The sequence below is a fragment of the Dendrobates tinctorius genome, unplaced genomic scaffold (assembly GCF_039654945.1).
Source record: "Dendrobates tinctorius isolate UK_male_01 unplaced genomic scaffold, ASM3965494v1 ptg000168l, whole genome shotgun sequence".
In the NCBI taxonomy this organism is placed as follows: domain Eukaryota; kingdom Metazoa; phylum Chordata; class Amphibia; order Anura; family Dendrobatidae; genus Dendrobates; species Dendrobates tinctorius.
Window position 1 is genome coordinate 2,117,773 of NW_027361835.1, and position 26,809 is coordinate 2,144,581.

Consider the following 26,809-nt stretch of genomic DNA (forward strand, 5'->3'; position numbering starts at 1 on the left):
CCATTGAGCACACTGGGGATGTCATTGGTCAGTAATTACACAGGAGCTGCCAGCAGCATCTCCAGACTTGTCTCCATTGAGCACACTGGGGATGTCATTGGTCAGTGATTACACAGGAGCCGCTGGCAGCGTCTCCAGACTTGTCTCCATTAAACACATTGGGAACGTCACTGGTCGGTGATTACACAGGAGCTGCCGGCAGCGTCTCCAGACTTGTCTCCATTAAACACATTGGGAACGTCACTGGTCGGTGATTACACAGGAGCCGCTGCCAGCGTCTCCAGACTTGTCTCCATTGAACACATTGAGAACGTCATTGGTCGGTGATTACACAGGAGGTGTCAGCACCGGAATCTGAGGATTTGTACATTGAGCAGCAGAACCTTCCTCAGACGACCATTAATAACCTCAATGATAGCAGCCGAGGTCGGAGGTGCCGGGATTGGTGTACGAGGCTCAGACCTCAGATTGTCCACTGTACATCCAGTGATTGTGAAAATGTACTTAACGATCTGCAAATGATTAATAAAAGGGAACCTGCTGTCTGCATCTGTGCAGAGAGACCGGTCAGTCAGAGTGTCGGGCATGCTCACAGCCGGCGCTCCCTGTGTGCTCAGCAGTGACTGCAGCCGCTCCATGCCCATCTAGGACGTCTGCTGTAAACTATGCTGTGTGTTCTGGCGTGTATCTACCTGTATAATATCCATCATCCATCTGTACACTGGCCGCATCACTACACCTATCTTCTACCTGTATAATATCCATCATCCATCTGTACACTGGCCGCATCACTACACCTATCTTCTACCTGTATTATATCCATCATCCATCTGTACATTGGCCGCATCACTACACCTATCTTCTACCTGTATAATATCCATCATCCATCTGTACATTGGCCGCATCACTACACCTATCTTCTACCTGTATTATATCCATCATCCATCTGTACATTGGCCGCATCACTACACCTATCTTCTACCTGTATTATATCCATCATCCATCTGTACATTGGCCGCATCACTACACCTATCTTCTACCTGTATAATATCCATCATCCATCTGTACACTGGCCGCATCACTACACCTATCTTCTACCTGTATTATATCCATCATCCATCTGTACATTGGTGGCATCACTACACCTATCTTCAACCTGTTTTATATCCATCATCCATCTGTACATTGGTCTCAACACTACACTTATCTTATACCTGTATTATATCCATCATCCATCTGTACACTGGCCGCATCACTACACCTATCTTATACCTGTATTATATCCATCATCCATCTGTACATTGGCCGCATCACTACACCTATCTTCTACCTGTATAATATCCATCATCCATCTGTACACTGGCCGCATCACTACACCTATCTTCTACCTGTATTATATCCATCATCCATCTGTACATTGGCCGCATCACTACACCTATCTTCTACCTGTATTATATCCATCATCCATCTGTACATTGGCCGCATCACTACACCTATCTTCTACCTGTATAATATCCATCATCCATCTGTACATTGGCCGCATCACTACACCTATCTTCTACCTGTATAATATCCATCATCCATCTGTACACTGGCCGCATCACTACACCTATCTTCTACCTGTTTTATATCCATCATCCATCTGTACATTGGTTGCATCACTACACCTATCTTCTACCTGTATTATATCCATCATCCATCTGTACATTGGTCTCATCACTACACTTATCTTCTACCTGTTTTATATCCATCATCCATCTGTACATTGCCGCATCACTACACCTACCTTCTACCTGTATTATATCCATCATCCATCTGTACATTGGTTGCATCACTACACCTATCTTCTACCTGTATTATATCCATCATCCATCTGTACATTGGTCTCATCACTACACCTATCTTCTACCTGTATTATATCCATCATCCATCTGTACATTGGCCGCATCACTACACCTATTTTCTACCTGTATTATATCCATCATCCATCTGTACATTGGTCTCATCACTACACCTATCTTCTACCTGTATTATATCCATCATCAATCTGTACATTGGCCGCATCACTACACCTATCTTCTACCTGTATTATATCCATCATCCATCTGTACATTGGTCTCATCACTACACCTATCTTCAACCTGTTTTATATCCATCATCCATCTGTACATTGGTCTCATCACTACACCTATCTTCTACCTGTATTATATCCATCATCCATCTGTACATTGGTCTCATCACTACACCTATCTTCTACCTGTATTATATCCATCATCCATCTGTACATTGGCCGCATCACTACACCTATTTTCTACCTGTATTATATCCATCATCCATCTGTACATTGGTCTCATCACTACACCTATCTTCTACCTGTATTATATCCATCATCAATCTGTACATTGGCCGCATCACTACACCTATCTTCTACCTGTATTATATCCATCATCCATCTGTACATTGGTCTCATCACTACACTTATCTTCTACCTGTATAATATCCATCATCCATCTGTACATTGGTCTCATCACTACACCTATCTTCTACCTGTATTATATCCATCATCCATCTGTACACTGGCCGCATCACTACACCTATCTTCTACCTGTATTATATCCATCATCCATCTGTACATTGGTCTCATCACTACACCTATCTTCTACCTGTATTATATCCATCATCCATCTGTACATTGGCCGCATCACTACACCTATCTTCTACCTGTATTATATCCATCATCCATCTGTACATTGGTCTCATCACTACACCTATCTTCTACCTGTATTATATCCATCATCCATCTGTACATTGGTCTCATCACTACACCTATCTTCTACCTGTATTATATCCTTCATCCATCTGTACATTGGCCGCATCACTACACCTATCTTCTACCTGTATTATATCCATCATCCATCTGCACATTGGTCGCATCATTACACCTATCTTCTACCTGTATTATATCCATCATCCATCTGTACATTGGCCGCATCACTACACCTATCTTCTACCTGTATTATATCCATCATCCATCTGTACATTGGTCGCATCATTACACCTATCTTCTACCTGTATTATATCCATCATCCATCTGTACATTGGCCGCATCACTACACCTATCTTCTACCTGTATTATATCCATCATCCATCTGTACATTGGCCGCATCACTACACCTATCTTCTACCTGTATTATATCCATCATCCATCTGTACATTGGTCGCATCACTACACCTATCTTCTACCTGTATTATATCCATCATCCATCTGCACATTGGTCGCATCATTACACCTATCTTCTACCTGTATTATATCCATCATCAATCTGTACATTGGCCGCATCACTACACCTATCTTCTACCTGTATTATATCCATCATCCATCTGTACATTGGTCTCATCACTACACTTATCTTCTACCTGTATAATATCCATCATCCATCTGTACATTGGTCTCATCACTACACCTATCTTCTACCTGTATTATATCCATCATCCATCTGTACACTGGCCGCATCACTACACCTATCTTCTACCTGTATTATATCCATCATCCATCTGTACATTGGTCTCATCACTACACCTATCTTCTACCTGTATTATATCCATCATCCATCTGTACATTGGCCGCATCACTACACCTATCTTCTACCTGTATTATATCCATCATCCATCTGTACATTGGTCTCATCACTACACCTATCTTCTACCTGTATTATATCCATCATCCATCTGTACATTGGTCTCATCACTACACCTATCTTCTACCTGTATTATATCCTTCATCCATCTGTACATTGGCCGCATCACTACACCTATCTTCTACCTGTATTATATCCATCATCCATCTGCACATTGGTCGCATCATTACACCTATCTTCTACCTGTATTATATCCATCATCCATCTGTACATTGGCCGCATCACTACACCTATCTTCTACATGTATTATATCCATCTGTACATTGGTGGCATCACTACACCTATCTTCTACATGTATTATATCCATCATCCATCTGTACATTGGTTGCATCACTACACCTATCTTCTACCTGTATTATATCCATCATCCATCTGTACATTGGTGGCATCACTACACCTATCTTCTACCTGTATTATATCCATCATCCATCTGTACATTGGCCGCATCACTACACCTATCTTCTACCTGTATTATATCCATCATCCATCTGTACATTGGTCTCATCACTACACCTATCTTCTACCTGTATTATATTCATCATCCATCTGTACATTGGCCGCATCACTACACCTATTTTCTACCTGTATTATATCCATCATCCATCTGTACATTGGTCTCATCACTACACCTATCTTCTACCTGTATTATATCCATCATCAATCTGTACATTGGCCGCATCACTACACCTATCTTCTACCTGTATTATATCCATCATCCATCTGTACATTGGTCTCATCACTACACCTATCTTCTACCTGTATTATATCCATCATCCATCTGTACATTGGTCTCATCACTACACCTATCTTCTACCTGTATTATATCCATCATCCATCTGTACATTGGCCGCATCACTACACCTATTTTCTACCTGTATTATATCCATCATCCATCTGTACATTGGTCTCATCACTACACCTATCTTCTATCTGTATTATATCCATCATCAATCTGTACATTGGCCGCATCACTACACCTATCTTCTACCTGTATTATATCCATCATCCATCTGTACATTGGTCTCATCACTACACCTATCTTCAACCTGTTTTATATCCATCATCCATCTGTACATTGGTCTCATCACTACACCTATCTTCTACCTGTATTATATCCATCATCCATCTGTACATTGGTCTCATCACTACACCTATTTTCTACCTGTATTATATCCATCATCCATCTGTACATTGGTCTCATCACTACACCTATCTTCAACCTGTATTATATCCATCATCCATCTGTACATTGGTCTCATCACTACACCTATCTTCTACCTGTATTATATCCATCATCCATCTGTACATTGGTCTCATCACTACACCTATCTTCAACCTGTTTTATATCCATCATCCATCTGTACATTGGTCTCATCACTACACCTATTTTCTACCTGTATTATATCCATCATCCATCTGTACATTGGTCTCATCACTACACCTATCTTCTACCTGTATTATATCCATCATCCATCTGTACATTGGTCTCATCACTACACCTATCTTCTACCTGTATTATATCCATCATCCAGGACTTTTGTTTGAGGATAAGAAGCGGGTGTCTGATCTTACAGGTGTCCCCACCGTCTCGCCCCATAGACATAAAGGCGGTGGGCAGTGTATGGACAGTGTACGGTCAGTGTATGGTCAGGGTATGGACAGTGTACGGGCAGTGTACAGGCAGGGTACGGACAGTGTATGGACAGTGTATGGACAGTGTACGGGCAGGGTATGGACAGTGTACGGGCAGAGTACGGACAGTGTACGGGCAGTGTATGGACAGTGTACGGACAGTGTACGGGCAGGGTACGGACAGTGTACGGACAGTGTACGGGCAGAGTACGGACAGTGTACGGGCAGGGTACGGGCAGGGTACGGGCAGGGTACGGACAGTGTACGGGCAGAGTACGGACAGTGTACGGGCAGGGTATGGGCAGTGTACGGACAGTGTACGGGCAGTGTACGGGCAGGGTACGGACAGTGTACGGGCAGAGTACGGACAGTGTACGGGCAGGGTACGGACAGTGTACGGGCAGAGTACGGACAGTGTACGGGCAGGGTATGGGCAGTGTATGGACAGTGTACGGGCAGTGTACGGGCAGTGTACGGGCAGAGTATGGGCAGTGTACGGGCAGGGTACGGACAGTGTACGGGCAGGGTACGGACGATCCACTGCGCTGCAGGATCGGCGTCCGGCCGGGGTGTGTGCCGGGATCAGCCGGCCGCTCTCTGCTCCCCGCACACCCTCCTCGCTGTCTCCCGCACGTTGTGTAATCACAGCCGCTGATGGTGATTGTTCCTCCGCTTCTATCAGTAAACAGGTAATCACCATCATACAATCATCTGACGATGCAATCAGATCACGTGGCCCGCGCGCCGCCTGGGATTGGCTGACACACATTCCAAGCCGTGTAATTATTACAATGTTAATGCGGCGGAAACAAAGCGGAGCCGCTACTTAACCCTTGTCACCCCGTGACCTCAGCGCTGCCCCTTCCACGCCGCTCACTATCCTGCCACGCTCGTGTGTGAACAGCGCCTGTCCGGAGCGTCACACCAGGGCTTCTCCTTCACGGCAGTATGGGGCAGAACCGAAACCATGAGCAGCAGCTACAAGGGGCAATAACAGGGGAAGGAGCCCAATATGGGGGACGTCTCCCTGACCCCAGCTTTCCTGCAGCCTTACTCCACAATCATCACACAAACCGCACCGACACTGGACCAAACCGCACCGACACTGGACGGCCGCTGACAAACCGCACCGACACTGGCCGGCCGCCCGCAAACCGCACCGACACTGGACCAAACCGCACCGACACTGGACCAAACCGCACCGACACTGGACCAAACCGCACCGACACTGGACCAAACCGCACCGACACTGGACCAAACCGCACCGACACTGGCCGGCCGCTGACAAACCGCACCGACACTGGACAGCCGCCCGCAAACCGCACCGACACTGGACAGCCGCCCACAAACCGCACCGACACTGGACCAAACCGCACCGACACTGGACGGCCGCTGACAAACCGCACCGACACTGGACGGCCGCTGACAAACCGCACCGACACTGGACGGCCGCTGACAAACCGCACCGACACTGGACAGCCGCCCGCAAACCGCACCGACACTGGACAGCCGCCCGCAAACCGCACCGACACTGGACCAAACCGCACCGACACTGGACGGCCGCTGACAAACCGCACCGACACTGGACAGCCGCCCGCAAACCGCACCGACGCTGACAAACCGCACCGACACTGGACGGCCACTGACAAACCGCACCGACACTGGACGGCCGCTGACAAACCGCACCGACACTGGACAGCCGCCCGCAAACCGCACCGACACTGGACGGCCGCTGACAAACCGCACCGACACTGGACAGCCGCCCGCAAACCGCACCGACGCTGACAAACCGCACCGACACTGGACAGCCGCCCGCAAACCGCACCGACACTGGACCAAACCGCACCGACACTGGACGGCCGCTGACAAACCGCACCGACACTGGACAGCCGCCCGCAAACCGCACCGACGCTGACAAACCGCACCGACACTGGACGGCCGCTGACAAACCGCACCGACACTGGACAGCCGCCCACAAACCGCACCGACACTGGACCAAACCGCACCGACACTGGACGGCCGCTGACAAACCGCACCGACACTGGACGGCCGCTGACAAACCGCACCGACACTGGACAGCCGCCCGCAAACCGCACCGACACTGGACCAAACCGCACCGACACTGGACGGCCGCTGACAAACCGCACCGACACTGGACAGCCGCCCGCAAACCGCACCGACGCTGGACAGCCGCCCGCAAACCGCACCGACACTGGACGGCCGCTGACAAACCGCACCGACACTGGACAGCCGCCCGCAAACCGCACCGACGCTGACAAACCGCACCGACACTGGACGGCCGCTGACAAACCGCACCGACACTGGACAGCCGCCCGCAAACCGCACCGACACTGGACCAAACCGCACCGACACTGGACGGCCGCTGACAAACCGCACCGACACTGGACAGCCGCCCGCAAACCGCACCGACACTGGACCAAACCGCACCGACACTGGACGGCCGCTGACAAACCGCACCGACACTGGACAGCCGCCCGCAAACCGCACCGACACTGGACCAAACCGCACCGACACTGGACGGCCGCTGACAAACCGCACCGACACTGGACAGCCGCCCGCAAACCGCACCGACACTGGACCAAACCGCACCGACACTGGACGGCCGCTGACAAACCGCACCAACACTGGACAGCCGCCCGCAAACCGCACCGACACTGGACCAAACCGCACCGACACTGGACGGCCGCTGACAAACCGCACCGACACTGGACAGCCGCCCGCAAACCGCACCGACACTGGACCAAACCGCACCGACACTGGACGGCCGCTGACAAACCGCACCGACACTGGACAGCCGCCCGCAAACCGCACCGACACTGGACCAAACCGCACCGACACTGGACGGCCGCTGACAAACCGCACCGACACTGGACAGCCGCCCGCAAACCGCACCGACACTGGACCAAACCGCACCGACACTGGACGGCCGCTGACAAACCGCACCAACACTGGACAGCCGCCCGCAAACCGCACCGACACTGGACCAAACCGCACCGACACTGGACGGCCGCTGAAAAACCGCACCGACACTGGACGGCCGCTGACAAACCGCACCGACACTGGACGGCCGCCCGCAAACCGCACCGACGCTGACAAACCGCACCGACACTGGACGGCCGCTGACAAACCGCACCGACACTGGACAGCCGCCCGCAAACCGCACCGACACTGGACCAAACCGCACCGACACTGGACGGCCGCTGACAAACCGCACCGACACTGGACAGCCGCCCGCAAACCGCACCGACACTGGACCAAACCGCACCGACACTGGACGGCCGCTGACAAACCGCACCGACACTGGACAGCCGCCCGCAAACCGCACCGACACTGGACCAAACCGCACCGACACTGGACGGCCGCTGACAAACCGCACCGACACTGGACAGCCGCCCGCAAACCGCACCGACACTGGACCAAACCGCACCGACACTGGACGGCCGCTGACAAACCGCACCGACACTGGACAGCCGCCCGCAAACCGCACCGACACTGGACCAAACCGCACCGACACTGGACGGCCGCTGACAAACCGCACCGACACTGGACGGCCGCTGACAAACCGCACCGACACTGGACAGCCGCCCACAAACCGCACCGACACTGGACCAAACCGCACCGACACTGGACCAAACCGCACCGACACTGGACGGCCGCTGACAAACCGCACCGACACTGGACAGCCGCCCGCAAACCGCACCGACACTGGACCAAACCGCACCGACACTGGACGGCCGCTGACAAACCGCACCGACACTGGACAGCCGCCCGCAAACCGCACAGACACTGGACCAAACCGCACCGACACTGGACGGCCGCTGACAAACCGCACCGACACTGGACAGCCGCCCGCAAACCGCACCGACACTGGACCAAACCGCACCGACACTGGACGGCCGCTGACAAACCGCACCGACACTGGACAGCCTCCCACAAACCGCACCGACACTGGACCAAACCGCACCGACACTGGACCAAACCGCACCGACACTGGACCAAACCGCACCGACACTGGACGGCCGCTGACAAACCGCACCGACACTGGACAGCCGCCCGCAAACCGCACCGACACTGGACCAAACCGCACCGACACTGGACGGCCGCTGACAAACCGCACCGACACTGGACAGCCGCCCGCAAACCGCACCGACACTGGACCAAACCGCACCGACACTGGACGGCCGCTGACAAACCGCACCGACACTGGACAGCCGCCCGCAAACCGCACCGACACTGGACCAAACCGCACCGACACTGGACGGCCGCTGACAAACCGCACCGACACTGGACCAAACCGCACCGACACTGGACCAAACCGCACCGACACTGGACCAAACCGCACCGACACTGGACGGCCGCTGACAAACCGCACCGACACTGGACAGCCGCCCGCAAACCGCACCGACACTGGACCAAACCGCACCGACACTGGACGGCCGCTGACAAACCGCACCGACACTGGACAGCCGCCCGCAAACCGCACCGACACTGGACCAAACCGCACCGACACTGGACGGCCGCTGACAAACCGCACCGACACTGGACCAAACCGCACCGACACTGGACCAAACCGCACCGACACTGGACGGCCGCTGACAAACCGCACAGACACTGGACAGCCGCCCGCAAACCGCACCGACACTGGACCAAACCGCACAGACACTGGACGGACGCTGACAAACCGCACCGACACTGGACAGCCGCCCGCAAACCGCACCGACACTGGACCAAACCGCACCGACACTGGACGGCCGCTGACAAACCGCACCGACACTGGACCAAACCGCACCGACACTGGACCAAACCGCACCGACACTGGACCAAACCGCACCGACACTGGACGGCCGCTGACAAACCGCACCGACACTGGACAGCCGCCCGCAAACCGCACCGACACTGGACCAAACCGCACCGACACTGGACGGCCGCTGACAAACCGCACCGACACTGGACCAAACCGCACCGACACTGGACGGCCGCTGACAAACCGCACCGACACTGGACAGCCGCCCGCAAACCGCACCGACACTGGACCAAACCGCACCGACACTGGACGGCCGCTGACAAACCGCACCGACACTGGACGGCCGCTGACAAACCGCACCGACACTGGACGGCCGCCCACAAACCGCACCGACACTGGACGGCCGCCCACAAACCACACAGACACTGGACGGCTGCTGACAAACCGCACCGACACTGGACGGCCGCCCACAAACCGCACCGACACTGGACGGCCCCTGACAAACCGCACCAACCCTGGATGGCCGCCCGCAAATCACACCAACACTGGACGGCCGCTGACAAACAGCACCGACCCTGGACGGCCACCCGCAAACCGCACAGACCCTGGACGGCCGCTGACAAAACACACCGACCCTGGACGGCCACCCGCAAACCGCACAGACCCTGGACGGCCGCTGACAAACCGCACCGACACTGGACGGCCGCCCACAAACCACACCGACACTGGACGGCCGCCCGCAAACCGCACCGACACTGGACGGCCGCTGACAAACCGCACAGACACTGGACGGCCGCCCACAAACCACACCGACACTGGACGGCCGCCCGCAAACCGCACTGACTTTGGACGGGCGTTTCCTCCACTTCTCTGGCACAGAGCTGAAATTCCTCACTATTACAAGCCTTGGCTATTCTACACAACCATGAAGTCCTGCAGCTCACCAGCACCATCACTGTGGCCAAGACGTGGGTGCAGATGCCAGCTGAGGGTGCAGACACTCCCATGTGTCAGAGGGGCGAAATCTTCATAACTATTAAGGTCTGCATCTAGCATTTGTGGGTTCGGTCACTGCACGTTTTCCCATCTCATATGGACGGGTATACAGCTGTATATAGGCACACGGGTCAGCGGCTGTATACAGTCACACGGGTATATGGCTGCATACAGTGACACGGGTATACGGCTGTATACAATCACACGGGTATAAGGCTCTATACAGTCACACGGGTATACGGCTGTATGCTAATTAACACTGCCCGTGTACACTGTCCATTACCGTTCTCTGAGGGGGCCCACCTGCTGCTACGCTACTGCAACTGTATCGGCTTTACTGTGACTGTTAAACGTGTAACTGAGGGCAATATTACTTTCTAGGGGACAAAATATGAGCACTGTTTTCTAGGGCACTTGCACCTGGCATCACTATATTATAGAGGGATGCTTTAGAATTTAGATGTCACACAGAACCACACAATAGGTGAAGTAATAAGGACACACGGCAGCAGTGGCTCAGTATTGGGGTATCAGGTGCAGTAATAGGGAGACATACGGCAGCAGCAGCTCAGTATTGGGGTATCAGGTGCAGTAATAGGGACAGATACGGTAGCAGCGGCTCAGCATTGGGATATCAGGTGCAGTAATAGGGACAGATACGGTAGCAGAGGCTCAGTATTGGGGTATCAGGTGCAGTAATAGGGACACATACGGCAGCAGCGGCTCAGTATTGGGATATCAGGTGCAGTAATAGGGACACATACGGTAGCAGAGGCTCAGTATTGGGGTATCAGGTGCAGTAATAGGGAGACATACGGCAGCAGCAGCTCAGTATTGGGGTATCAGGTGCAGTAATAGGGACACATACGGCAGCAGCGGCTCAGCATTGGGATATCAGGTGCAGTAATAGGGACAGATACGGTAGCAGAGGCTCAGTATTGGGGTATCAGGTGCAGTAATAGGGACACATACGGCAGCAGCGGCTCAGTATTGGGATATCAGGTGCAGTAATAGGGACACATACAGCAGCAGCAGCTCAGTATTGGGGTATCAGGTGCAGTAATAGGGACACATACGGCAGCAGCAGCTCAGTATTGGGGTATCAGGTGCAGTAATAGGGACACATACGGCAGCAGCGGCTCAGCATTGGGATATCAGGTGCAGTAATAGGGACACATACGGCAGCAGCGGCTCAGTATTGGGGTATCAGGTGCAGTAATAGGGACAGATACGGTAGCAGCGGCTCAGTATTGGGGTATCAGGTGCAGTAATAGGGACACATACGGCAGCAGTGGCTCAGCATTGGGGTATCAGGTGCAGTAATAGGGACACATACGGCAGCAGCTCAGTATTGGGGTATCAGGTGCAGTAATAGGACACATACGGCAGAAGAGGCTCAGCATTGGGGTATCAGGTGCAGTAATAGGGACACATATGGCAGCGGCTCAGTATTGGGGTATCAGGTGCAGTAATAGGGACACATATGGCGGCAGCGGCTCAGTATTGGGGTATCAGGTGCAGTAATAGGGACACATACGGCAGCAGTGGCTCAGTATTGGGGTATCATGTGTTGTAATAGGGACACATACAGCAGCGGCTCAGTATTGGGGTATCAGGTGCAGTAATAGGGACACATACGGCAGAGGCTCAGTATTGGGGTATCAGGTGCAGTAATAGGGACACATACGGCAGCAGCAGCTCAGTATTGGGGTATCAGGTGCAGTAATAGGGGCACATACGGCAGCAGCGGCTCAGTATTGGGGTATCAGGTGCAGTAATAGGGACACATACGGCAGCAGCGGCTCAGTATTGGGGCATCAGGTGCAGTAATAGGGACACATACGGCAGCAGCAGCTCAGTATTGGGGTATCAGGTGTAGTAATAGGGACACATACAGCAGCAAGGAAACAAGAGAATGCTGGAGTCCAGATCTATCTAAAGCAGTGCAAAATTTTATTGACAAAAAACAGGCACATATAGAGTAACAGAACAATCACGATAGTATAAGGCAATAAATGAAGGCCCGGAGCCCACTGAAACAGACAAATCAGCAGCAAATAAATTTGTTATCATGTGAAAAGCACTCAGGCCCTTTGTCAGGGAAATGAATTAGTGCAGGTAAAAAGTGCTGGGGAGTCTGCACTGAAAAGAGTTAATCCACAAAAGTATATTGCACTAGACCCTGGCAGTATGAATCTATAATGCTGTGGCAATGAGTATGACCCCCCCCCCACTGATATCTAATTCGCTGTGGGCAATATAATCTGAAAATGCAGCATGTCATAAGGGGGGCAATAAGACATCACCACCGGACCCGCGTCCCCGCAGGAGCGAGTGCAGTACAATCCAGGCAGAAAAACGATCAGCACTCTATATTATATCTATTGCACAGATGCCCAAACGAAGGGGAAGAAAAATATCGTATGTACATACCCATCATGTCCTGGTGCAAAGAGAGCGCTGATTTGTGCACCCCAACACGTGTTTGGCGGTGAAAATACCGCTTCCTCGGGGGGCTGATCGTTTTTCTGCCTGGATTGTACTGCACTCGCTACTGCGGGGATGCGGGTCCGGTGGTGATGTCTTATTGCCCCCCTTATGACATGCTGCATTTTCAGATTATATTGTCCACAGCGAATTTTGATATCAGTGGGGGTCCTTACTCATTGCCACAGCATTATAGATTCATACTGCCAGGGTCTAGTGCAATAGACTTTTGTGGATTAACTCTTTTCAGTGCAGACTCCCAGCACTTTTTACCTGCACTAATTCATTTCCCTTACTGTAACGCAAGTCTGTGAAAGAGCCCAGTGTCAGAGGAAGGGCCGGTTTCCACCCCTAATGCTTCGGGCCCCATGACATGTCTGGGGCCAAAGCACCTACGGTTATTTATGAACATAAAGCGGCAGCAGAGGGAAAGATCAAACTTCTGATATGTCCCCAGCTGATATGTTATGAGCCAAACACTAAATCAGAGGAATACACTGAGTAGACACCGAAGTGATGAGATACAGGAGCTTCGCCGTCTGGCTACTGAGCGGGTACACTGGATAACAGCACCAGAAAGAAGGCAAAAAATAAGTGTCCCCGAAACCGTGGCCTTTCCAACATGTGCTCTTGGGCTAATAGGACACTGAATGTGTGCCACAAGAAGGGAATAAACTATTTTATTACATGTTGTGCTCTTAATAGAGCGGTGCAAAAAGATTCACAGAAGTCTGGTCTAGTGGCCATGTTGTGAGTCCCAAGCCGGCAGACCAGAATCTGGTGACTTCTTTCCACCTGCCGGTATCCCATATGTCATCATTGACGCACTCATGATGGTGTGCCAGGCCTAACCAACCAGAAGAAGCACCAGCCACGCGGGCAGATAGGAGGAGGTTCACATTGTTCAGGTCTGGTGACACTGGACTGCAGTCAAGGCCACTGGACCAGGGATCTCTGAATATCTTTCTTCAATTAAAGTTCTTAATTATGGTAAAAACTGGGTCCAACAGAACAAAGTTGAGTCCTGGTGTCAGTGAACATCTAGATAAATTCTGGAGCTTTAAACCGGTGCACTGCTAGTCCTGCTCATTTCTGACGGCCTATAATGGTGTCGCTCCAGTCCTGCTCATTGCTGACGGCCTATAACAGAGTCACTCCAGTTCTGCTCAGCTGATGGCCTATAACAGCGTCGCTCCAGTCATCCTCAGCTGACGGCCTATAACAGCGTCGCGCCAGTCCTGCTCATTGCTGACGGCCTATAACAGCGTCGCTCCAGTCATCCTCAGCTGACGGCCTATAACAGCGTCACTCTAGTCCTGCTCAGCTGACGGCCTATAACAGCCTCGCGCCTCGCTCTAGTCATCCTCAGCTGATGGACTATAACAGCGCCGGCTCCAGTCATCCTCAGCTGACAGCCTATAACAGCGTCGCGCCAGTCCTGCTCATTGTTGACGGCCTATAACAGAGTCACTCTAGTCCTGCTCAGCTGATGGCCTATAACAGCGTCGCTCCAGTCCTGCTCAGCTGACGGCCCATAACAGCGTTGCTTCAATTCTGCTCATTGCTGACGGCCTATAACAGCGTCGCTCCAGTCCTGCTCATTGCTGACGGCCTATAACAGAGTCACTCTATTCCTGCTCAGCTGATGGCCTATAACAGCGTCGCTCCAGTCCTGCTCAGCTGACGGCCCATAACAGCGTTGCTTCAATTCTGCTCATTGCTGACGGCCTATAACAGCGTCGCTCCAGTCCTGCTCATTGCTGACGGCCTATAACAGCGTCGCTCCAGTCCTGCTCATTGCTGACGGCCTATAACAGCCTCGCTCCAGTCCTTTTCAGCTGAAGGCCTATAACAGCATCACTCCAGTCCTGCTCAAAGTGGATGACCTATAACAGCGTCGCTCCAATCCTGCTCATAGCGGACGACCTATAACAGCGTCACTCCAGTCTTGCTCATTGCGGACTGCCTATAACAGCGTCGCTCCAGTCCTGTTCAGCTGATGGCCTATAACAGCCTCGCTCTAGTCCTGCTCATTGCTGACGGCCTATAACAGCATCGCTCCAGTCATCCTCAGCTGATGGACTATAACAGCGCCGCTCCAGTCCTGCTCAGCTGATGGTCTACAACAGCATCGCTCCAGTCCTGCTCATAGCGGACAGCCTATAACAGCATCGCTCCAGTCCTGCTCATAGCGGACAGCCTATAACAGCGTCGCTCCAGTCCTGCTCATTGCTGACAGCAATTAACAATAGGCAACAGCTCAGAGAACGAGCATCCTGGCTTATATGGGATCTGTAGCGTTCTACTTCTGAAGGTCCAAACCTCACCAAGTCATCCAACCCAGAGAGGCACCAAGAAAAAGCAGTCTCCATTAATTTATTGGAGCCAATCTCCATATTGGTGCGGCTGACCCAACACACCCAGCTTGCTCCCCCAGACTATCAGTAGTTAATACTACAATGAAGACATCCTCTCCAATGATGACCCTCATTATCCATCATCTACAGCCCCTACTGCCTTTCACTTCCTGGACTAATAACGCAGAATGTCGCAAGCTACGAGCTGGAAATTCGCGGACAAGCAGAGCCTACAGAGCAGATTTAGATGTCCCGCCGCTTCCTGTGACAATTAATGGGTGGTGGATGAGTCATTGGATAATGGAAGGTTTTCTTCCTACCTGCACCGGCCATCCCGCCACTGTAAGCTGGGCCGCAGACCGGCACTGAGACTCGGATTCTAAGTAACAGCAGGTACTAATTGTAACCCACAAGAATATGGTCTTGTACAGGGTTAATCATCAACCGGCAGACTAGTTAATTTGTAATTGGCAGCTGGTTAACCCGCTGATGCTTGTTCAGAAATGAATGCGTAAAGCCAAGATAGTAAAGAGCAATGGTAAAATGTCCTCCTATTATATAACGAGATTTAATATTTAACTAAATGAAGATACTTATGTGTAATTAACGGGCAGGAGTCGTCATACCCCATAGAAGACTGATGAGTATAAGAACAACAGCAAAAAGGAAGAAAAACTGAAAATAACAGACTCCATCTTCTCTGGTGTCCTGCAAGAAGAGGAGCACACTAAACAGGAGAGCCTCAGTAACAATGTGTCCGAGCAGCCACAGAGTAACCGGCTCAGTATGGAGGCCTGACTGCAGCTTCCCATACAGGAGACTCCCCGGGGCACAACGCGTCCACACGCCACCATACGCTCGAGGCCACTATACCGGGACATGATGAAATCGAATGCACCTACGCTTCTACAAATGGAGGGCTCCATACAATTGGAAGGATTATTCTCCATCTCTCCACAGGAGCTCACCGCTCATCTACCACCCAGCATTAATCGCTTGGCTCCAGTGACAGACACTTGCTCCATTCACCCATGGCTGCCACCCTTTGCTGTAGTCCAGGCCAGGTTTCTCTAGTTGTCCAGAAATCTCCTGTGATATCACCCTTGACTTTAGTAGGCATACTGAAACATCTTTTGTGTGTCTGAGTATTCAATAGGCTTACTACTGTTACCATGTGTTATGGAGTTTGTCTCACTATTCTCTCAGCTAGCAATCATTCCTTCAGTAAACTCCTGATTGTTTCTCTTCCACCCAGACTTACTTCCTGGACCAGACCTGCTAGTTAACGATTTGTCTGCTATAAGCATAAGCTCCTCTCTGATGTTGTTCACACTACAAATGCTGCTGTAACAGTATCTTCTATAAAACCAAGTGTTCATTTTGTCTATCACTGCTTCTTTCCTCCCTGCCAAGGACCATATTTCTGTGGATGGATACCATGTTTTGGCATAGGTAGTTTCCTTCATTGGAGACTGCCCTTCCCGTGATTGTTCCTTCCCGGGGAAAGACCTGGCTAGTCATTGCTTGCGTTGAGAAATGTGATGGTGTCTCCGCGGCTTGTGTTTTGCATGTTTTTACATATTTCCCATAAGGGATGGGGGCAGTGCTCTAGAATCACTGCGTTGAGAAACATGTGATGGTGTCTCCGCAGTGTTGGATGTTGATCTCCATGAGTTCATTCATCCTCATTTTTCACAGTCTTCTACTAGGCATTGCTCCTACTGGCCAGTTTCCTACTCCACACTGATGAGGGGCAATACCCCGAAACAGCTGTCTGTGGATGGTTACCATGTTTTGGCATAGGTGGTTTCCTTCATTGGAGACTGCCCTTCCCGTGCTTGTTCCTTCCCGGGGAAAGACCTGGCTAGTCACTGCTTGCATTGAGAAACATGTGATGGTGTCTCCGCGGCTTGTGTTTTGCATGTTTTCACATATTTCCCATAAGGGATGGGGGCATTGCTCTAGAATCACTGCGTTGAGAAACATGTGATGGTGTCTCCGCAGTGTTGGATAATGATCTCCATGAGTTCATTCATCCTCATTTTTCACATTTACTTCCTGGATCAGACCTGCTAGTTAACGCTTTGTCTGCTGTAAGCATAAGCTCTTCTCTGATGTTGTTCACACTACAAATGCTGCTGTAAGTGTGTATCTTCTATAAAACCAAGTGTTAATTTTGTCTATCACTGCTTCTTTCCTCCCTGCCAAGGACCATATTTCTGTTTACAGCATACAACTGCCTTTAAGCATTTGTTTGCAGTGTTAGAATAACTATACATCTACTGCATAATCCTTTTTATGCCTGCCTCCATGTGCATTTACTTCTCTACTTATTTGTCTGCTGTCCAGCATATCTTGCTGTCCTGGTCCTTGCTCATTCACATTCGTATCCAGCAAGTCCTGCCCACTGTGCCATCACCTTCAGTCCATCTTACTCAAACTGACCCACAGGTTAGTTCTAGAATCCTTCTCAGAGCTTGAAACACCTAGCTACCTGCTTGCCAGGGTAGGAGGTGTACTCCAGAGGATTGATAGCTCAGACTAGCAGCATAGCTGTGCCGCTTCTCTGAACTGAGCACTCTCCAACACTCCTAGCAGTGGCTGCTTTGCCCCAGCATCCTTTGAAGAGCACAAGGGCAATTAAACTGGCCAAATCCTGCATTCCTGCCATCTTCAGAGAAGCACTTACAGGATGTATAGCAAAGAGCTTGAAAGTGCGCACTCTGCGCTACACAGCTATCTAGGAAACTGGTACTCTGAGATTGCAGTGGCGGCTGGTAACCTAGGCAATGAGGAGTAAACTATACAATTAAAAATCCCTCCATTCTTAAATATGAAGATTTTAAAAAATAAGTATCTTACAAAGGCACTTGCTTTATAGCTGGGATGTCAAGCTCAAATTCACGAACAACCAAAATAAAAAACTTAAAGTCGCAGGCCAACCTTGATATCTATTACAAAAATGTCTACAATTGAGAAGGTTTTTCCTTATCAAATATAGCGAAGAACCTTTTCATATGGCAACAAACAAACATTTTGTCCCACGAACAAAGTACATTTTAATTAATACAGTTTACATACCCCGGCAGATTTTTTGCTTTCTTGGACTTTTTTCAGAGAATATGAATGATAACACCAAACTTTTTCCCCACTCATGGTCAGTGGTTGGGTGAAGCTATTTATTGTCAATCTACTGTGTTTTCTCTTTTTATATCGTAATGACAACCCAAAACATCCAAATGACCCTGATCAAAAGTTCCCATACCCCATTTCTTAATACTGTGTATTGCCCCCTCTAACATCAATGACAGCTTGAAGTCTTTTGTGGTAGTTGTGGATGAGGTTCTTTATTTTCTCAGATGGTAAAGCTGCCCACTCTTCTTGGTTAAAGTCCTCCAGTTCCTGTAAATTCCTAGGCTGTCTAGCATGAACTGCGTGCTTGAGATCTCCCCAGAGTGGCTCAATGATATTGAGGTCAGGAGACTGAGATGGCCACTCCAGAACCTTCACTTTGTTCTGTTGTAGCCAATGACAGGTTGACTTGGCCTTGTGTTTTGGATCGATGTCATGTTGGAACTTCCAAGTACCTCCCATGCGCAGTTTCCGGGCTGATGATTGCAAATTTGCTTCCAATATTTGCTGATAACTTGCTAGAATTCATCTTTCCTTCAACTTTGACCAAGTTTCCTGTGTCTTTGTACCTCACACATCCCCAAAACATCAGCGATCCACCTCCGTGCTTTACAGTAGGAATGGTGTTCCTTTCATCATAGGCCTGGTAGACCTCTCTCCAAATGTAACGTTTATGGTTGTGGCCAAAAAGTACAATATTGGTCTCATTACTCCAAATTACCTTGTTCCTGAAGTTTTGAGGCTTGTATCTGTGCTGTTTTGCATATTGCATGCGAGATGCTTTGTGGCATTTGCGCAGTAATGGCTTTCATCTGGCGACTTCACCATGCAGCCCATTTTTCTTCAAGTGCCACCTTATTGTGCATCTTGAAACAGACATACCGCTAGTTTACAGAGTCCAATATTTCCGCTGATGTTATTTTTGGGTTTTTCTTTGCATCCCAAACAATTTTACGGACAGTTGTGGACAAAATGTTTGTTGGTCTACCTGACTGTGGTTTTGATTTTTTAGAGCCCCTGATTTTCCATTTGTTAATCACAGTTTGAACGCTGCTGACTGGCAATATCAATTCTTTGGAGATCTTCTTGTATCCGTTTCCTGTTTTATACAGTTCAACTACCTTATCCTGTAGATCCTGTTATGAATGAGTCACCGTAGGAGGCAAAAACAGAAATACTAGCTAAGTCCAGAAAACCAGAGAAGTTGGCAGCTATCGGATTGCAGACCCCTGAACCTATCAACAACAACTAGCAGTAGCCGTGGGGGGTTCCTACGGTGCCCTAGACCCCTCGATCACAGCCGGAGAACTAAATAGCCTAAAGACAGAAAGGGAAATCTAAACTGCCCCAGAGCAATCCCAAAGCAATAGGCAGCCCCCAACATATAATGACGGTGAAGCAAGATGAAAAAACACTCACACAGATAGGCTGAGCAAATGATGGGGCCCAAGCTAACTAAATAGGACAGGATAGAAAAGCTGCTGTCTGCAATCCGCCAAAACCCTATCAAAACAAGAGCCAACAGACTGATAGGGAAAAAAGCCCTGAAGACGCTAGGCTTCAAAAAGACTATATCAGTACTCAGGTATTTTCTGAAGACAGAGCAAAAAGGAATTCAGCTCACCCCAGCAGGGAATGGCAGAAATCCAGAAAAACAAGGCAAAACAAAACCAAAAACACAAATGCAAAAAAGCAGAGCAGAAAACTTAGCTTTTGAGGAGCAGGAATCAGACTGGTCTCCTAGAATCCCTCTGAGAAATCACCAGCAAGGCAGAAGGGCGTCGGCTGCCTTATATCCAGTCAGCAATTCCAGTCACCCAGTCATCATCATCCTGCTCAGGTGCTTGGTAATCAGCCTCACTACCTTCCTTCACCAGAAGAGGGAGTTCATCAGACCTCAATGGTGAAGGGGAACATGAACTCACAACAAGATCCATTGACAATTCTTTTGCTTTCCCAATGACTCACAATCCAGAAATGTCAGTGGCTGGATGAAAGATGCAAGAGTCTGTCTGGATCTCAGAAACTCACTCAGCTTTTATGCACACACACTGATTACAACCAAACAGGTCACAGGTGAGGAGGTTACCTTTAGGAGCCATTCAAACCCATTTGTGTCAACTTCTATGCATGTTATCAAGCCAAAATCACCAAGGTATATAATCTTTTGATCAGGGTCATTTGGATGTTTTGGGTTGTTATTATGATTTAATCCCTTTGCGACATGCCCCGTACTAGTACTGTGCATGTCACATCTCCCCCTTTGATGTGGGCTCCGGCGGTGAGCTCACATCTTTCCCGGGACATGTCGCCATCTTATCCTGCTACATGCCGCCCATCAGTGACCACCGTCACGTGATCGCTGGTCACTGGTGTGTTGGCATGACAACCGGAGGTCTCCTGGAGACCTCTATGTTTGTCAGTGCCGGCTTGCTTTGAGCGCCACTCAGTGGACGACGCTCATAGCAAGTGAGTAAATCTGCTATATAGAGGCAGAGCCGATCAAGTTGTGGCAGCTTCTAGTCTCCCATGGAGACTATTGAAGAATGATAAAAGTAAATAAAAAAAAAAGTTTTGAAAAAAGGTCAAATAAGAAAAAAGGTCAAATCACCCCCCCTTTCGCCCCATTCAAAATAAAACAATAAAAAAAAAATCAAACATACACATTAGGTATCGCTGCGTTCAGAATCGCCCGATCTATCAATAAAAAAAGGATTACCATGATCGGTAAACGGTGTGGCAAGAAAAAGTCAAAACGCCAGAATTACATTTTTTGGGTCGCCGCGACATTGTGTTAAACTGCAATAACAGGCGATCAAAAGATCGTATCTGCACCAAAATGGTATTCGTTAAAAAAGTCAGATCGGTGTGCAAAAAATAAGCCTTGACCCAAACCGAGATCATGAAAAATGGAGACGCTACGGGTACCGGAAAATGGCGCAATTTTTTTTTTTTTTTTTTTAAAACAAACTTTGGAATTTTTTTCACCATGTAGATAAAAAAGAACCTCGACATGTTTGATGTCTATGAACTCGTAATGACCTGGAGAATCACAATGGCAGGGCAGTTTTAGCATTTAGTGAACATGGTGAGAAAAAAAAAACAAGTGTAGGATTGCACTTTTTTGCAATTTCACTGTACTTGGAATTTTTTTCCCCGTTTTTGAGTACATAACATGGTACAACCAATGGTGTCGTTCAAAAGTATAACTCGTCCCGCAAAAAACAAGCCCTCACATGGCCACATGGACGGAAAAATAAAAAAAGTTATGGCTCTGGGAAGAAGGGGAACCAAAAACAGAAACACAAAAACGAAAATGGGCTGCGGTGCGAAGGGATTAAAAAGAGAAAACACAGTAGATTGACAATAAATGGCTTCACCCAACCACAGACCATGAGTGGAGAAAAAGGCTTGTTGTCATCATTCATATTCTCTGAAAATAGGCCAAGAAAGCAAAAATTCTACCCGGGTATGTAAACTTTTGAGCACAACTGCACAATACAGAATAGTTTATAAACATATACAATGTATTTCTCCAAAACGTCAGATCTGTTAGCAAGAGGAGGTACAGATGATACTTTTTTGTATGATCCTTGTAGTTGATATATTGCTTTTCCATATGAATGTTGCATTACTATCGTTACTACGGGTTATACAGTTACATCATCACGTAGTTGTAGAGCTGCAGTATTATATACTTATGCTGCTATATGGCTGCAGTATTAGTAAGCTGCTGTGGTAATGTATAGTAATGGTATTACTATGCAGCGGTCCTGGTTTTATATAAAGTGATGTTATACAGTTTGTCTTTTTTGCCGTATTGTTTTACATAGTGATGGCATTTAGTAATGTGATATCTGCAGATGCATTGTACACTTGCGCTGCTCACAGCTGTTCTCTCATTAATAGTTGCCATGTTTTTCTATAGTATTAGTTGGAATATTGTTATGTAGCTGTAACGTTTAGCGGCAGAGCGGTGAGACATCTATGGGAATAGCATACCGCTGTGATACACTGGTCAGATCACATCGTACTATGTGGGTACACAGTTATGGCGTCAGACATTTGTAGGTGGCGGTATGATTATGTATTGTGCGGTTATATTTAGGTCATTACAGAATAGTTGTCATGTAAGGTTTCATATCTTTGAGGTTTAGAGACGGTTTTCCCTTGTTGCACACATTTGTCCATGTAGTGTCGCCTTCTGGACTTTGGGGGATTTTCCTTCTAGAAGCGGAGATGGAGGGGAGAGATGCAGACATTTTACTATCTTTTTGCATTTGCACAGTCGTTTTTTGTATAGTTCAGATCTGACGCTTCAGTAACAGAAATGCTTCTGCAGCCGAGTGGATGAGCATCAGAGCGGCGCTTATTGTGAGGAGGTGGCATTGAGCGCCGCTGGGATTTCCTCCTTGCTGGGGGAAACTTGAAAATGTCTAACACATTGATGCGCCCGGCTCTGAGCGACAGTCGCCAGACCAGAGGACAATGGAGACAAGGTCAGAGCGGAGCACACAATCTGAAGGACCCAGCATACAGCAGGAGCCACAGACCCACAAAACGCCAGTGCGTGCAAGTATCTCAGCGGTGTCAGAACGACAAGATTACCTTGTTCTTCCACAGAGACCGCTCTTTTTCCGGCTGGCTAATGTGGAAGGTGAACTATGCAGCAGCCATCTTCTTTGGACAGTAGTTGGTGAGGCCGCTTTAGATTCTTCCTCCATATTAAAACAAATTGCTGTGCAATGTCTGTGCACAACCAACATTAATCGACAGAGCTGCTGGTGTATTGTAGCAATTTATGTCAGCACTGTCCAAACTGTGCGCTAATGACCAGCAACAGCGTGTAAAAATACAAGTGCCGCTCAATACTCGGAGGTGACCGCAGATGTAATGTATGGATATATGTGCTACCCATAGAGTGGGGCGAAGGCAGAGGAAGGTCTGCACATGGTAATGCCAGGGGCTGCACTCAGCCAAGGAAGAAAACCCGACGGCGCTCCAACATGTTGGAATGAGCATCAGATAAGGTGTGAAGAAATCCACAAAAAGGCAATTTTCACCAGGCTCTGGTTAAAATTACACGGTCTATTGTATTGGTGAAGCCTAAACATTACGTCCCCATGATCTATGCATTGTGGGGCTTTAGGACCATTGTGCACTTTAAATGAGACAATGACTGTGGATCACAAAGGTGATAAAATCCTAGAGGTGTTGGCAAGAAGCTCCTAAAATCAATGTTTGGTACAAGATTTGGTGAGCAGGATCCACCGCTTGTTGGAAAGAAACTTCATATTGTTGGTGCCCCTTTCCAGCTGTTGGTGAGGAGTCTACCAATGAAGACTGCAGGGATGGCGAGGCTTGGATAATACACCTGTGACTGCAGAACTGCCCCAGCACGCGGTGCGCACGCGGTCATGACTGCCTGTTCTACTCGGGGGTTACGTGATCACACCTTTGTGAGCTGCATACTTGTGGTCACATCTTCTCTTCTGCCATTGCTGTGACACACCAGCTGGAGACATAGCATCCACTGGTCTAAGCATCCCATGGATCCATGCTAGGCAGCAGGCGTGGAAAGCGCCTTTCTCCTTATTACCATTCCTATGTTCTGTTTTGTAAGACCTCGATATCATCAAGTGCTTTTTCGTGCGGTCTGAGAACCACTGTGCACTATTTGGTAAGAGCCAGTTCCCACAACACCTGTTCCATTAGGGGTTGGTATCAGAGATGCTCTGATTTGGATACTCAGGTAAGCCAATGTTTTGTTGAGTGCGGCCCACAAATCACTATGTAATATTTCACGGAAGTCTCGGTGTCATCATGTTCTGTTTGGTCAGGCCAGGTATCACAGAGTTCTGCTTGGTTAGGCCTGGTATCTCATAGTTCTGCTTGGTTAGGCCAGGTATCACAGAGTTCTGCTTGGTTAGGCCAGGTATCACAGAGTTCTGCTTGGTTAGGCCAGGTATCACAGAGTTCTGCTTGGTTAGGCCAGGTATCACAGAGTTCTGCTTGGTTAGGCCAGGTATCTCATAGTTCTGCTTGGTTAGGCCAGGTATCTCATAGTTCTGCTTGGTTAGGCCAGGTATCTCATAGTTCTGCTTGGTTAGGCCAGGTATCACAGAGTTCTGCTTGGTTAGGCCAGGTATCACAGAGTTCTGCTTGGTTAGGCCAGGTATCACAGAGTTCTGCTTGGTTAGGCCAGGTATCTCACAGTTCTGCTTGGTTAGGCCAGGTATCACAGAATTCTGCTTGGTTAGGCCAGGTATCACAGAATTCTGCTTGGTTAGGCCATGTATCTCTTAGTTCTGCTTGGTTAGGCCAGGTATCTCATAGTTCTGCTTGGTTAGGCCAGGTATCACAGAATTCTGCTTGGTTAGGCCAGGTATCTCATAGTTCTGCTTGGTTAGGCCAGGTATCTCATAGTTCTGCTTGGTTAGGCCAGGAATCTCATAGTTCTGCTTGGTTAGGCCAGGTATCAGAGTTCTGCTTGGTTAGGCCAGGTATCTCATAGTTCTGCTTGGTTAGGCCAGGTATCACAGAGTTCTGCTTGGTTAGGCCAGGTATCTCATAGTTCTGCTTGGTTAGGCCAGGTATCTCATAGTTCTGCTTGGTTAGGCCAGGTATCTCATAGTTCTGCTTGGTTAGGCCAGGTATCTCATAACTCTGCTTGGTTAGGCCAGGCATCTCATAGTTCTGCTTGGTTAGGCCAGGTATCACAGAGTTCTGCTAGGTTAGGCCAGGTATCACAGAGTTCTGCTTGGTTAGGCCAGGTATCACAGAATTCTGTTTGGTTAGGCCAGATATCACAGAGTTCTGCTTGGTTAGGCCAGGTATCATAGAGTTCTGCTTGGTTAGGCCAGGTATCTCATAGTTCTGCTTGGTTAGGCCAGGTATCACAGAATTCTGTTTGGTTAGGCCAGGTATCACAGAGTTCTGCTTGGTTAGGCCAGGTATCACAGAGTTCGGTTTGTTTAGGCCAGGTATCACAGAGTTCTGTTTTGTTAGGCCAGGTATCACAGAGTTCTGTTTGGTTAGGCCAGGTATCACAGAGTTCTGTTTGGTTAGGCCAGGTATCACACAGTGTTCTGTTTGGTTAGGCCAGGTATCACACAGTGTTCTGTTTGGTTAGGCCAGGTATCACACAGAGTTCTGTTTGGTTAGGCCAGGTATCTCATAGTTCTGCTTGGTTAGGCCAGGTATCACAGAGTTCTGTTTGGTTAGGCCAGATATTGTGAGTTCATTCTCTGGTTCACCAGTTGCGAGTTCCCCTTCTGGACTCCATCTGGTGGTGACGGGAGGTGGTGCGGCTGGTTTGATCGGTGGAGATCTGCCACCTGAGAATGAGGATGACGATTGAATCTCAGGATTCTCAGATTGGATTTAAGACAGTCGACACCCTATTCAGTTGCTGGTGATTCCTTCTGGCTTGTCAGCTCTTGGTTTTCAGCTCTGTTCCGGTCATCTAGAGCTAAGTTTTTCTGCTAATGTTCACACTTGATTTTGTTGGTCTATTCAGTTTTTGTGTGGTCTGTCAGCCCCGGCTGGGGGATGAGCTGGATTTCCACTCTTACTTATCAGTATTTTGCCAGTTGGCCTTTTGTCCCTTACTAGTTCGGTCTCTTTTTGCTCTGTCTCGGAGTCTTTCAGAGTGCTGGTGTAGTGGGAGAAGTCTGGTGACTTCAGGGTTAATTTTGCTGTCAGAAGTGTTGGACATTGTTTTTGTAGGGTTTTTTGCAGGT

The 26,809-nt window shown here is 49.1% G+C and overlaps 1 protein-coding gene across 6 annotated transcripts in view; it reads right to left on the minus strand.

Moving 5' to 3' along the window:
- The window catches only part of SOX6 (SRY-box transcription factor 6), a 650,335-nt gene that overhangs the window by 457,574 nt on the left and 165,952 nt on the right, over positions 1 to 26,809 (minus strand). Inside the window, exon 1 of one of the 6 annotated variants that reach the window (XM_073550748.1) lies at positions 16,256 to 16,420. The exons of the other annotated variants lie outside the window; for them this stretch is intronic. The gene's annotated coding sequence lies outside the window, so the exon portion shown is untranslated. Of the gene's footprint in view, positions 1 to 16,255; positions 16,421 to 26,809 lie in introns of those variants that run through there. 6 annotated transcript variants of the gene reach the window in all.